Source organism: Amborella trichopoda, chromosome 4 (assembly GCF_054954075.1).
Source record: "Amborella trichopoda isolate Santa Cruz 75 chromosome 4, AtrichopodaSantaCruz75HAP2 v2.0, whole genome shotgun sequence".
Lineage (NCBI taxonomy): Eukaryota > Viridiplantae > Streptophyta > Magnoliopsida > Amborellales > Amborellaceae > Amborella > Amborella trichopoda.
In genome coordinates, this window is record NC_142339.1 from 42,622,713 (window position 1) to 42,637,791 (window position 15,079).

Below are 15,079 nucleotides of genomic sequence, written 5' to 3' on the forward strand. Positions count from 1 at the left end.
ATCTCAATGGGGCTCTTCTAAATAAGAAATAAAAAAATATTTTAAATAAAATATAATAACCAAAACACCTTTGAAACTTTTAGGGGCATTTTGGTCATTATATTTTATTGGGAGTATGTTTCCAATATTTTTTTTACAGGTGTTGGATTAAGAGAGGAGTCTTAAACAATATTCGAGATGTAGATTTCCAATATTTTGTTTCCAATACTTTTAGGGGTATTTTGGTTATTAAAAATAAAATAGTGTAGAGATGTGACATTGTGATTAGAGCCACTGTCCATTCAAAATAGACATTTGGATATAGAGAAATATATAAAGTTTACGCATTAGGGGAATCATAAAAAGCTTTGCTCATACAAATCTTATCAAACTTTTAAGTACTATTTTTCATGCAAAGTATTAATAAAAATTTGGACCAAACTCAACAAATGCATGAAGATTTGCAAGCCCAATTTTGTAGCTTTTTTTAGAGAGGGACTTGAATGTATTCTCCATGAACACATAGCATAATAGGGAAGATATGTTTGCTACAAAACAATGGTTAGCAAATACTGCGGAGAGAATGGGAGGCAATACGGTGTTGTAATTTATATTGTGACACTAAAGGAAGCTTAAGAGAGAGAAAGGAGTTTTAAAGAGAGAAACTTGTGTAAGGTGCCTTAGCCTCTCCAAAATTCTCTTGTGTGTATTGAACCTCCTCAAAACCCTTTTCCATATGTAGCCATTGAAAGAAAAATGAGAAAGCTTAAGAGAGAGAAAGGAGTTTTAGAGAGAGAAACTTGTGCAAGGTGCCTTAGCCTCTCCAAAATTCTTTCTCATGTGTATTGAACTTTCTCAAAACCCTTTTCCATATGTAGCCATTGAAAGAAAAATGAGAGAGACATTTGTAGAGAGAATGACCAAGTGGTGTCTCTCAATGGACACTTGTTCCTCTTTATTTGACTCTTTTTTTTTTTCTGCTAAAAATATTAGTTTTTTTTTAAAATACATTCTAAATAAGGTAGAAAAAAAAAAGAAAATTAAACCCTTATTTTTACAAAAATATTTTTAAAATGTATTTTTTTAACACATTTAACTTGTGCCCCACTTACAAACAACTTTTCTTGGTTTCATTTGATCAAATCTCCATCTCTCTCTCTTGTGCGCCCGCGACACGATGTCGTATGACGGTAGAGGTGGTTTTACATACATAATTGTTCATATCCAAGTCATGCATGTGTCAAGCATAAACACGTATTTACTGCAACAATTTATCTCCCTACGCTGCCAGACCTTTTGTTGGACAACTAATTGAGAAACTCATATAGAGAAATTTGAAAAAATAGTAAAATTAGCAAACCAAACACAAGCCAAAACACAAGCACAATATGAATAAACCACTCAATTTTTAGACGAGTTGCCAATGTAAAGTTTTCCGCATCGTCACTCTTTTCATTAAAGTCTACTATATTGGTTTTGGTGTTGGCAACGTGCCGAGTAGCTTCCGAGTCAACCCACCACTCTTCGAAGGAACTCACCATCATGGATTCTTCTACCATAAACGTAAAATCATTAGTCACTCGTATGTCCAGCATTCTTCTTCTTGGGTTCCTTGCAATATTTGGCAATATGACCATTTTTATAATAATTACCATATTTTTTAAATTTCAAAGAAGTTTGTCCTTAATGAGGCTTTTTAAATATCATTTTAGATTTTGCCTTCTTGTTAGTCATTGCTAAATAGGCTTGGTTTCTATCCCTTTTCATTCTTCTCCCTAACTCTACCATTTTCTTTCATCCTTAAGTCTTCTCTTAAATTATCTAAAGTATGGACAGTCTCATTATGACGCAAATTTTGCTTAAATACTTTTATGAGTTAAAGAGATTTCTATAATCTTCATAAGTTGTTGATGTTCACTTATAGATTCACCAAAGTCATTATGTATTTATTGTCAAAATATTCAAATACCAATTGATTTTCCTTCATCTTATACATATTATATCACAATTCACACTTAGCTACATAGTTATCATGGGTGTGTCTTTTTTAATAGTAGCCCACAAGTCTTTAGAATTATTATAATATTTAATACTTTATGTAGTCTATCATTAAGGCAATTTAGAATAATACATCTATATGTGAAATCATCATTTTCCTACTTAATGAACATTTGTCTATCTCTAAGAGTTGTATCATCATCATGTTCAGCTGGTTTTTTTTCATTAATTACATATAGCAATTCTATAGTATAGAGCAACAAAAACAGTTTACTTTTCCAAATCGAAAAGTTGAAGCCATCTAATTTCTCTATCGTCACCAAATTGGAACGAATAATTTTTGTAGTAGCCATTCAAAGTCCAAAGCTTTGATACCAAATGTAAGGATCAATTTAAAGTGGCTACTGATATGAATTAATATAAAAACATATTTGGATCAAAATCTCTTTTTAAACCTTACTAGAAAATAAATCAAACACTTCACATGCTTATAATCAAATCACATAAGAAGTAATAGCTGATATCTACAACTAATGGCTCCTTAAAACCTAGAATCAAATGTCTAATCTATCATCATCTATTTCATGTTTTGCCTTAATCATAAATCATAACAAAATGAAAAAATATGAAGTATGAAATGAACTCATCAATATGCTCCAACAAGGGCTTGTAGAGAATAAATACGTCAATACATTTAGAGCATCAAAAGCATGTCAATGCATTGTTGGAAATTCATGAGCATGAAGGGATTAATAGCAACATAGTTTGGGCTCAACAATTGCTTATCTTAAAGCAACTTGCAAGGCTTTTGGATGCTCCCTTGCAACCAATACATCTTAAATTTATAGAAAGATAAGAAGAATTATGCGTAATAAGAGAGAGATTGGAGCACCATAGCTTTCTCTACCAACCCATAACACTTGGCAAAAAAGGATGCGTACAAAATACATTATAATAAGGCTAGGGGTATTTTAATCATAAAAAAGTCTTTTTACCAATAGGTTTGAGGTTTAGGTTTTTGTCAAAGTCTTTTATTTTTTGATGGTCAAACCATTTCTTAATTGTTAAGCGACCACACAGCCTTTGGCTCAATGTTCGAAAGATCGACCAGCCTGATCATCCGAACATGGGCCGATTTCGATTAGTTATGGAACTAGGCTGGTTTGGTCCGGTAGAATTTTTAAAAAAAAGTTGGTCAAAAATCTCAAATTTTTTTTCCAGAAAACATGGAAAAATATAGATTAAGTGTATAGTATTTTATTACCTACATTTATCTTAAAAAAAAATTAAAGCTACTTTATATATTAATTCAGAGACATGTAAGACAATTTAGAATTTGACATTACTTCAATGGAGGGAGTTACAAGGTCCAACTAATAATGGCTAGTAGTAATGAGAGTGACAAGGGGGCTTAGGGTATTGTTGTATCTCATTATCAAGTTCACTAGGCGAAAAATCTGAGTAAGCCCTGGTGGAGTTTGTAGTGCTGCCAGTTGTGCCCTCTCAGGAATATTTCCTGTGGTATCCCCTTAGCCAAAGTCTCCTAGACTTGTCCAGCCTTTGTGGTCTCCCCCACCTTGGTCTATACTATGACCCTCAGCAGCTTCCACATTGTCGTCATCAGAAACAAATTGGTTACAGTGTCGGCTATGGCTTCGTCTCTCCCATTGCTGAGTAATTGTTACACCTCGATGTCTAGACTTCTTCCTGAGCCAATCTCAGTACATCGGGCACCGTATCATGTTGTGCCCCCTCATATTCCTCCATGACAGATCTTGCCAATTGTTTTTCATTGCCTTATCTATCTCCTTGTCATCATACTCCTCATCTTCATCCTCTGTATACTCCTCATAGTCGGTATTCATGTCCTCTGTTATGTCTCCTTCATTGGGTGTCGCTGTCCTCATTATTATCCATATCGGCAACTGATCCCCTAAGAAAATCCTGGTGTAAAATTGTAATCAATTGTGATACCCACTCATTGGCAAGGTCCTTCTCAGAAACACAATCAAGGTTGATCGACATGTAGTTTGCATGTGTTGTCTTCATTTGTCTTTCTCTCAATTTCAAACTGTAGTGGATGTACATTAGGTTGTGCAACGTCTGAGTCTTTAACCTATTTCACCTAGAGTCATGTACCCACTGGAATGTACTTCAGTTTCTCTCATACCTTGAGGAAGCACAGGTTTAACTCAGAACTTTAACTGCAATCTTTGTATTTGCTCCATTTGAATTCTGTGTAGCGTCTATCATTTTGTTTACATGGACAAACATAAAAATATGTAACAGTAGAAAAAAAATAAATTTTTAAAACCCATAAATAGTAGTGTGCTAAACTATGATAATTAACCTGAGTGCAATTTTGCAGCTATTGTTTTAGCATTGTTGTATGAAAATTCACCACTTTTTTTTATGTACATAATAATCTACAAAGAACAAGAGGCATACAAGAAATTAATACAACATAATAATGCAATTCGTTATTTTTGAATTAACGAATTATAGACATGTATTGCTTAAGGTTTACATGCGTCATATAAGCCATCTGAGTATCATGACCAGGCTTAAGCCTATAGATGCAGTTTTTGACCCTCTCCATCATATCCGCATCATCTAAAGTGACATTGGAGTACAAGAGAACCCTTACATTATTAATTACGTAAAATTTACTCATAGTTGAGATAGAAACACAATTCGTGACGATGAATCATAAATTACCTGCCGTATAGATATCATGATGCAGTTGTTGTCTCCACCTACGATTGACGATCGCCAACATCTTATCTATCTAGATTTTATGGCTTCCCTTTCATGTTTCATTGTGTCGGACAGAAAATTCATTGTTGACCTATTATCAAAATCAATTAACATCAACACTTACAGTAGAGGTTTAATTACGAAAACAATATGGTTGTATCAAGCTTAGAACCTCCGATCGATAAGTACGCTTTCAATCTCCCTTCCACGTTAACTCATTGCTTCCCCATCAGATTGCCACTCATCGAAGCATATCATAGACCTCAATCTTGCCTTGTTGTCTAACATTGATTATATCATAAGGAATGCCATAATAGTGGATTCCATGACAATTTCTCTCCTATAATACTTTCTCATCAAAATGTGGAGGTACATGTGATTATATATGAATCTTGCAATGGTCTTGCACTTCAAATTACAATTTCTAATCATCTTCAGCTTCCCTATATTCTTAAGCATCAAATTAATACAGTGGACAACATAAGGAGTCCAACAAAGATTGGATCTTCTCTCCATTAGCAACATCTTTGCTTTTCGATAATTTGTAGCATTGTCAGTCACTATTTGGACTACATTTTCAGTGTCAACCTCATATATAATCTTGTCCATGTGCATACATAACAATTTTATAGTTATTTATTTATGTATTTATTTGACAAGCCAATGCTAAAGTAGTAAACAATGCCCTTAGGGGAACTTATTAAAAATTAACAAAATGCTTATGGGCTTTATCCTTTCAATCGTCTATCATGATGAACAATCTAGTACCTGGCCAATAGACCTTGAACTACATAATATATTTATCTACATCATCGACAATATCTTCTAAACATAGCCGTACAAGGTCCTTCGTAGTTGGGGCTTTAAAACTTAGGCCTGCATCAACTATAACAGATACTATCCGCGGGTAGTAGTTCGAGTTTGTAGAATTAAATGGTAAGGCATTAGCATACCAAAACATGCTAATAATCTTTCGAGTTATTTCCACAAATTTCCCTGCTGACAAAATTTTTATTTTTTTTACGGTATTATGGCCTGTGGGGGTAAAGTCCATAGGGTTTGCGGGCATTGGTGACATATCTATGGGTTCAGGTCGGTGACTAATAAATGGCTGGCTATAAGAGCATGGACGACTAGAGAAACTACGCTTAAGTGTATTAGATGTGGATTTAAGTAGTGAAGGCCTGCATCCTCCCATACCCCACACGACGAGATGTTCGTCTGGCTTAAGTATACTAGATGAGGAGTCTGGCAATCTTAGTTCATTTTATTTGCGCATTGAACTCTGCTTCTTGGTTCTGCACCTCATCTATGGCTTTCGTAACTCGTCCCTACCTCCTTTGCATCCCTTTTGTCACTGCAGTTTTTTTCCTTCTCCATCCGCCAGTAATTTTAACATTTGTTCTTTTACTGGCTTTGACTCATCATTACAAGGAACAACATTACCCCGTATTTTAGCAAGATGCACTTTTAGGTGAAAAATACCGCTATCAATTTCTTTGTTACAAAAATTATATCTAATTCTTCCCTTGTCATTTCACTTTTATGCCATATTGCCATGCCATATCTTCCCTCCTCATTCTTTAGTTTTCTTGAAAAATTTCCTGAAAATAAATTTTCATTAGAACTTATTGAAAAATTAAATATCCTAGAAAACTTATAGTTTTTACCATGATAAAATTATCATATTTACATAAAAACTTTCATTAATTGATATTTTAACCGTGATAAATATTTTATACAAATTTTGAATATTATTTGATGTTTCCTAAAAATAATAAAATTTAAAAAAATTGAAAAATCAGAAATTTGTTTGGGATATGTTTTGTAATTTGGGATAAATTTTTGTAAAATATTTCTATGGTTTTTGGCAACTATTGGGAAGTATTTTGGCTTAAATACTAGGTCTCACATTTTTCTAGATTTTTTTTAAAATACCCTAATCACAAGTAGATTTTTCAAAAAGTAGATTTTATTTACTACTTTAACTATTTTTTATCATTTTTGGCAAATACTACTTTTAAAATATTTTTTAAATCTATTTTTTAGTATTTTCAATCATTTTTGGCAAATATATGTTAGATTCTAGAATTTAACTTTTAAATCCTAGAGACTTCTCTCAAATGAACTGAAGCACCTTAGTGGTTTTACTTCCCACTAGTGGGAATTGCAAGTAAATTTGAATTTTCTTTGTCAATACTTGAAACGAATTTCAGATTGTGGCTACATATAATTTTTCAAATTCGTTGTGGTGCACTCATGTCACTGTAATTATTCAATGGAATCGCACTACTTGCTCTAAGTCACAAAATATCATCTAAAATCTATATATAATAATCATGAGCCTCATGTAAGAAAGTAGCAGAGATGAATATTCAACAGGCCATGGCCGTGAGAGAACTAAAATAAATAAAGTAAAATAAACAAAGATTTCATCCTTCAGATTCAGAACATTATGATCATGTCAATACCAATACATGCAACACAATTTTTTACAATGTCTGCAAGAACACAACGATACTCGATTGCACATTAATGCATCTAAGTAAATCAACAAATATATTTTCTAATATTTTAAAAAACTTCTCAATAGTATTGCAAAAACAATATGATAAACAAAAAGGAAAATAAAAAATACCACCATAATATTATGTTAAGTTATTAAAGACAAAAAAAAAAAAACATGCCACAGTTTAGATTTTATAGCATTAATACAGAATTGGAGATAAATTTAAAAAATCTAAGTCCTTTTCCATAAAATTACAAATTAATGAGATAAAATTGAAGATAATTATTTCAATTTAAAAAATACTTTTTTGCATAATTATATTTTCAAAAAATTACTCGAGCAACTAAAAATTCATATTAAAAAAAAAAAAACGAAATGAAAAGTCACAAGAAATTCATACCTGATTTTTTTTCACCATTTTTCTTCTCAATATCTTATTTCCGGCCAAAAGAGAGCACCACAATTGCTCTATTCGACCAAATTAGGACTGCAATCTTGTGACGCACTCTCTAATCAATATGCCCAATTTTTTTACCGAAAAATAAAAAAATAAAAAAAACGAACCCAAATCCTAAACCCTAAACCCTAAAAATCAAGCACGAAAATTGCTCTTTTCGATCAAATTAAAACTGCAATCTTGTCATGCACTCTCTGAACTCCTAAAGGCCCACTTTTTATGTTGAGAATTAATAAAAAATGTGCCCAAAATCGATCTTTGGGCAGAATTTTTTCACCTCATAAATGAAACACTGAGCCGTAGCCCTAAACTCTAAAAATGGACCACCAAAATTGCTCTTTTCAACCAAATTACGAGTGGAAGCTTGTGATGAACTCTCTGATCTACAAAAGGCCCAAATTTTGACTGAGAAATATATATAAAAAAAAAGAGCCCGAAATTGATTGTTAGGCAGAGATTTTTCAACTCATGAATGAAAAACTGAGTCGCAGCCTTAACCTCTAAACATCGAGCACCAAAATTGCACTTTTCAACTAAAATAGGACTGGAATCTTGGGAGCAACTCTCTGATTTACAAAAGACCCAAATTTTGATTGAGAAACAAAAAGAAAAAAAAAAGAAAAAGAGAAAAGCCCAAAATCGATCGTTGGGTGGAACTTTTGGTCATAGTAGGACTTTTGGCTACGGTTTTTGCCTGTGGCCGCAATTCAGTCTTGGTTAAGGTTAAGGGTTTTGACTATGATTAAGGGTACTTTCTTTCTCGGTTATCTAAATTCTCATCAATGTATCATACTCTCCTAACTGTAATTAGCAAGTCGAGGTATAACAATATCAGATTCTTGGACAGAAAAGAGCTTCGTGTAAGGAGGCGATGAGCCGATGCGCGATGAGTATTAGTAATTTCAATAAAACAAGTCTTTAGGGAAACAATCATGGCAAAAGTATGGGTTGCCAAAAATTAAATTATCGTAAACCCTTCGGAGTTCGTTAAAAAAAATGGAATGGAAAAATCGGAAATGCAAAGATGACGTGCCATAGAATTATGATTTGCAATTATTGTAAAGATACATTAAAATATTCACCCAAAAAAAGTTATTGAAAAATATACGTTCTTACGTGATATTATTTAAGATCCTACTCGGCAAATTAATTGTCTAAAGTATTTTAATTCGACAACAATGCCACCTCCACCGTCGTGACCCAAAATATACAATGATTTCATTGGGAGTATACAAGGAAATAATAACAACAATACTAAAATACAACAATTATATTAACAAATAGAAAAATTGTAACCCAAGGTGTAGGACTCTTGTAAGGAAAAAAGACCCTTAGTAGAGGATTGCAACCGACAAATAAATATTAAACCCATTAAATGTGAAACGATGGTAAACCTAAATTGTTAAATCTAAATTGTTTTGTTTGTATACATCAATGAAATGTCCAAAAGTTTTAAAATAGTGAAAGTATTCAAACTTTTGCATACAGAGAGCAATAAACTTCAGTATAAAGAGAGCAAATAACACAACACGTTGGTTGTGTTTTTTGAAACAATTTTTTAGGGAATTTATTGGTGAAATTGTTATGAAATTTATTTTTTACATGAAGATTCTTAATTTAGTCCCAATTTTAATGCGCATATCTCAAGAACAATATTACAAAGATATAAGCAGATAAGTAAAGTTATAGGTAAACTGTTTGGTGTGTCAGCCGACGTACGCTATTCTTGTACGGTCTTACTACAAAAAATCTCAATGATTTATTTTCAATCAAAATTTTAGAGTTCAATAATCTCAATCATGACAATGATCTATATTCGAAATTTTCCTTTTTTAAAAAATATAAAAATGATTTTTTGAATACCTTTCTTCCCGTCCATTTTAACTTTCAGTGGATGCAACATGTTTTGACATCCATCTTAGAGATAGACAAGGGACCACACATAATAGGCGAGTCTGCTGACTCACCAAAACCATGTCCGAAGATATATTGCAGAAGTTTTCTTTTAAGTTTTTTTAAAAGACACCTTTATATCGGCTCCATAAAAAAAACAGGTGATTTCTGAAGATCTTTTGAAAAACTTAAAGTTTTTAACATATTTCAAAATATCAGAAACAGTTTTAAAACAATTGTGTTTAATAAAGGAAAAAGTTTATATAAGGTGTCAACCTTATACTGTTCTGGTAAGATACACCTAAACAATCAGCTAAAGAAGTTTGTTCCGCATTGAAAAACACTCAAATCGATTATCTCGACCTGGAGATTCATATACATAAAAAAAAAAAGGAAATTCTATTCTTAAAAGTTTTTCATCTTCTAACATATTATCGGGACCGTCCATTATCAAAAATTTTAAGTTATTATAGATCTACTTGATCATTACTATTTTTGAAATTTTAAATTTCATAATTGAGGGGCAACAATAGATTTTCACATTACCGCAAGGCTTTGTGGCACCAAAACTGTATTTTCCGTATAGATTTGAGGTGCACGTTACTTAAACATCTTATACAAACCTTATCATTTAAAAAGAGACTTAATAACTATGCTCTTTACACATTTTTGCTACACATCCCCCACATATTCAACATCCGGAAAAAAACCATGTATAATCACATCCCCTAACTGTATAATATAAATAACCCATTGAGACTGAAACTTATTCGTTCTCACGACTCGTTTTGACCTTGGTTACCTAAGAATGGCAACTTTTGGCCAAAGCTAACTAAACACTCTCCATTTCTCCAACAAAGTTCTACCATTTGATTTTGAATAAAAACCAAGCCCAAGTCCTTGTCAAGGGAAAATTGGTACAATTATTGTTCTTTTGGGATGTAAATTTGAGATGATTTTAGTATATGATTGAATATAATGAGATCATTCACTTTTTGGTACAAGGAGGTCACATTTATTTATAACCATCCGATGTGAACTCTAATAGCTTTCGAGAAAATTTATTTTGAATTCATAGCATGGTCAAAGGAATAAATGCAACCATCTAATTTCACATCTAATGGTCAAAATTAATTGTGACCATCTTGTACTAAATACAAAATGTCTCAATGTATATTTTTCCTTTCAGTATTTCATTGGTTAGTCGTATCCTAGAGTTATTATTTTCTGCATATTAGATTTCAAGTTGAGTGTTTTTAATGGGGAATATTTCTACGTGACCCCAACAACATATAAGTTATATGTGACCCCCTTTATTAGCCATTCGATTTGAATCGAACGGCTACGATTGTTCATACCACATTGTCATGCTACACATTGTTTTATTTTTCATGGTTTTCTACAAAACATTTTTTGATGAAATTTTGGGTTGTACCATAATAAAATTAGGGCAAACCTAGAAAAAATAAAGTAAAAATATTTTATATAAATATAAATGACCAAACTACAATTTTTAGGGGTATTCTGATAATTTGTTATCACCGAAATTTTTTTTAATTATTTTTACCATGTGCGCTTTTGTCAGATCTATGTATGCCCTAAATTTTGCTTCAAAATTATTTATAGAATAAAAATAAAAAATAAAAAATATAAGTTGTCTAATCAAGATTTGATGGTTAAAAACTAGATTTTGACATTGTGACTCAAACCATCTCAACCATCTACTCAGATCTAAAGACTGAGACTAAAGGTCACATATACCATATATGTAGGTGGGATCAGGGCTGAGACCAAAAGTCACATATATCATATATGTTGGTGGGGTCACATAGAAATCCCTCCCGCTTTTTAACACTCCAAAGGCAATCCGAGCCATTAATTCCCGAGGGGCCATCCAATCTTCCAAAAGTTATCCTTTTGCGACTTTTCCTTCTTCTGCTTTTTTCAACCCTATTATACTTCGTAGTAAACCTCTCCAAACATAGCTCTATGCCAAAAGTATTTTTAGGGATAATATGAAGTGTTTACCATGATTAAACATACCTCAAGCAATTAAGGGGTTTGCTCTTAAAATGCTAATCTCTTCCCATATTCCATCCTTACTTGGAGGCCTTGGTCCGCACTTCGGCTATTAATTCAAAATTCTTCTAGCGATATTTGATGGGTAATGCCCCTATTACCATAATAGAAAATATGTGGCCTACTTTTCTTTCTTTCTTTTAAAAGAATGTGGTTTGTATAGAGCTAAAGCCCTAAACAATCAAAGTAAAGCGCACCCTCAAATATTGTCAAGAAATGTAATTTTAAATACCAGAAATCTTTGTGATAGACTTAAAATATATTTTCATCTTTAATTATAAAATTTAAGCTTAAAAAATAGTGTAGATCAAGAAGATCTATGAAAGCTTGAAAATCTTGAAAATTGACGGTCCAAAAATGCAATACAAGTTGTACTATTTCCAAAACTTGAAATCCATTTTTTCTGATGTCCATGCATCTTGATGTTGAGGTAATTAATTTGAGGATATTTGGGCGTCAAAACAATCTCTTCTTGTGCAATTTTTGAGGTGGGCTTTAATTTGATTGTTTAGAGCCTTGGCTTTAATTTGATTGTTTAGAGCCATGGCTCTATATAAACAATTTCCTTTTCGGTTTAAATGCTTTCTTCTGAGACGGTGGGGATGGTTAATGGGCCACCATACGATGGGAGTAAGGGTGTGGCAACGGGGCAGGCCAGCCTCGGCGGTTAAAGACAAATGAAAAAACAATAGAAGAGAAAAAGAAAAAAAGAGGGCTGAACCAGGCCGCACTGGCCATAGCCCAGCTCTCGAGCCACAATTTGTGCTCCAGGCGTTATTTTTTTAGGACCCAGCCGACTAGGCGAGAATAGTCCGACCAGGCCAGAATGGGCCAACCGGGCTTGAATGGGCCGCCCTGCCCACTGTCAGCCCTAAATGGGAGTACCTTGAGCTGTGGCATATGGGGTTTTGTGGTAATAGAAAGGGATTTAGCCCCTACATATTCCCAAGGCAAACAAAAGTGGGGAACACTTTTCTCATTTGGACCAAGACAATTGATACTCTCACATTTGAATCGCGGAATTTAAAACTGAAATTCACCAATAAAATGAACAATTAGATGAAAAAAAAAGTTCACACGAGTACAAAATAAACCAAATTATAGGAGCTTAAGTGGAAATTCACATTAATTAAGCAGATGCCTCTTTTTTGCAATCCTGCACAAAATGACTTGTCAAATTTTAATTTAGGGGAGTGTGATCTGAAGTCAGGAGATGCATGCGTCCCCTGTACCGCATGTCCATCTTTAAAGTGGAAGTTAAGACGAGGGCACCCAAATAAACTGTGCAAAAAAATTCAATTTTTGTCCTTTTTTTTTTTTCATATTCAAGAACACACCATGGCCTATTGCCATATGGAGTATTGCCATACCATGCTCCCGAAGGAGCATGATACATGCTATCCCAAGCGTTAAATCTAGAATTAGGTGGTTACGGGTGGCAAATGGCCGGGCCTAGCTTGGCCAGCCCTCATAGGGGCAGGGGCGGGGCGGGCTTGGCTGGGCCAAAAATAAATGAAGACAAAAAAAAAAAAGGACACAAGAAAAACAAAGTGGTATGGGCTGGGCCGACACTGGCCCTAGCCACCCTCAGGGCACGGTTTGTAGCCCAAACCCTATGTTTTTTGGGGTGCGGGCCATTGCTAGGCTACTAGCCCCTAAGTCCACGAAGAATATATATATATATATATATATATATATATATATATATTTATTTATTTATTTATTGGTTTAAGGCCCACCTCCACATTTTACTGTAACATGTAATTTTCATGTAAAAAATTCTTACGATTATCTAAAAATCTATTTTCATATCCAAATATAAAATTTTAAATTCCAAAAATAGTTAAAATCAAATAGATCTATATACATATGAAAATCTTGAAAATAAATGGTCTAGATAATGTGTTGCAAAATGGACTATTTATGGGACTTAATTTATGTTTTTATTTTTCATATTCAAACATCTCGATGCTGAGATGATCAATTAGAGGGTTTTTCAACATTAAAACAATATTTTCTAATAAATTTTTAAGGTGACATTTTTAGATTGCAACCTTATATAAACTTTTTCCATATTTATTTGAATCGTAACATTTTGCCGTTTTTTTTAGTAGTATTTGTTATTTGTTTTTTGTTGTTCCTAAGATTTTATACTTGTTCTCATTCTTATATAAGAGGCTCACGTTCCGGATCATTGAGGAATGTATAATAAATAAAGTAATTGAAAAGTATATAAATTGGGTGAAGAAAACGAGGCAAATTCCCAAACAATTTCTCTCGATCTTCTAAGAAATTCAAATATTCGGCGCAAGGGGATAGGAGACTAATTACCAATATGACCTCCCAGACCCAATCACATGTTTTACTTTCCATTTGTAAATAAAATACTTGGCATAAATTCAAGAAATTTGAGTGGTACGTAATTTTCAAAAAAATTGAACATTTAAACGTCATATACATTTATGTGTCTAACCTGTAATTATTGAGATCATTAAGAAAGGGCATTTAACTAGGAAATCCCATATTTTCAATGACACTATGATTGAAAATCCAAGTAAATTCTCATTTCTAAGAGCACTTTGAAACAAAATCTTATACACCTCTAGAGTTACATCAATATATTTTATATATGGGTGCGGTCACATGTAAAGTTTTTCTTATATTACTAGATTGGACCATATAAAATGGGTCTGGTTTGGGCCGAGAGCAGCATCGTCACCGGTGCCCCTTTACTGTATTGCCATCCCGACAGAGGATATGAACCGTCTATTTCAATGGATACTAGGTCCATCAGATTTGCACCATTTGAAGAGCTCAAAATGAAGAGCTGAAACACAGACCTACCTACCAAAGACATGGGTTCAGACTTTTGAGAAGGGAAAGGGGTGCGGTGGCATGGGGTTTTGGTGAGGCTGGGGCTGCACCATTTGCTTTCCAGAAATTATAATATTTATTTTTTAACAACTAGGAATTAATAGTTGCTTATTTTTATGAAAGTGATATCTAGATTTTCCAAAGGGGTGTAATGATTATTGCAACTCATTTGCTATTTTGATCATTAATGAAAATAAATAGAGGAAATGCTTAAAAAGTAATTAAACTTTGTAGCAATTCCCACATTTGGTTACACTTCAAGCTTCTATCTATTTTCTGTTCATCCCCATTTTTATCTGGTAAAAGAATTTTTCCATTTTTTAAGGGACTAACCCTGGTTTCTAGTCCACCCAATTCTTTTTTATTTATTTATTTTTAACCCAGAAAACGGTTTGCAATATTGGTTCTCTTTTATGCCAAATAGGATTCTCCAATATAAATAAAAGCTGTCAAAATTCATTAAATAGATATTAATTAAGAATATGAGTGTTGTATGGTATTGTTTGTTAGAAAGAAGTTAGAATAATTACTCT